We start from the raw sequence: 1,178 nt of genomic DNA on the forward strand, positions 1-1,178 counted from the left end.
CTAACTTACAACATTACACAACATTATACAGTATATTAAATTTATGGTCCCATCAAGGGATAAAAGGGAAGTTAAAATCACTGTGCATCAATAAAACAGTAAATAAATATCCAATTTAATGTATATTCCTAAATATAAGTTCTACAGCATAATAAATAATTTGGTCAAGCTGACCAAGCAAATAAAAAAGATCAAATAAATCATACTATATCAACTTAATTAAAACCAACCAATTAATTTACAATAAAACATAGATCTCACTTCACTTATCATTATCCATTACTAAGTGAAGTGACTTCACAATGACCATCTTTATTCTGTGCAATTGAGAAACTACAGAAAATCTTGTCATTGAAAGGGCAACATCCACCCATCTTAATTCTTATGAAAATCTAAGCTCGTATCTGCATGACAAGTAAAAGCAATTGTCAGTTATACTTAGCTGTTTATAGTTTAAAGCTATATGTTCTGGAGAGTGTGTAGCTTTTACTCAATCGTAGCACAGATAAAGCTCTAACAGTTACATAATGATGTGTTTATCAGAAACATTTATAGAGATTCAGCAAAGCAAATCGTATCACTTTAATTCTCAGCTTTAAAAAAGTGAATTCAGATTCATTTCCCAAGTCAAACTGCTGGCACTCTGCTTTTGCTTACATATACCTAATATCATTAAAATTTCATGGTATTAACTTACAATACCATAAAACTAATATTAGTGATTCATTTTAAAGCTTTGCTTTCATCACAGGTGGTAATTTTGATATAAATAAAATACTATTCTAAACATAATTTTTGGAAATGAGAAAAAATCAACTTTGAAAATTATATTTCTCTGTGAAAAAGGAGTCTAAAATCATCTAATCATTCAAAAATCACATTAAATTCTAGTTACTTGAGTCATATTTCTGTCAGAGTCCAACATCCTAACCACAAATCAAAGCTTCACTTCAGTCCTTCACATATTCTCACAAGTCTTTGTTGCTATGTAATGGAAATGAAAATAAATGTCACCCATTTCATTCTTTAAAAGCTTGCAAGATTACTTTCCTCCAATAGCTGCTCTGCCAGTGTGGTCCATCACCTACTTACAATAACCACAACTGCTGTGTTTCCAAATCAGAAGTTTACAATACTATAATTCTGTCTCCTGTAAGCCTCTCTATACCAATGACATG

The sequence above is a fragment of the Penaeus monodon genome, chromosome 30 (assembly GCF_015228065.2).
Source record: "Penaeus monodon isolate SGIC_2016 chromosome 30, NSTDA_Pmon_1, whole genome shotgun sequence".
NCBI classification, from domain to species: domain Eukaryota; kingdom Metazoa; phylum Arthropoda; class Malacostraca; order Decapoda; family Penaeidae; genus Penaeus; species Penaeus monodon.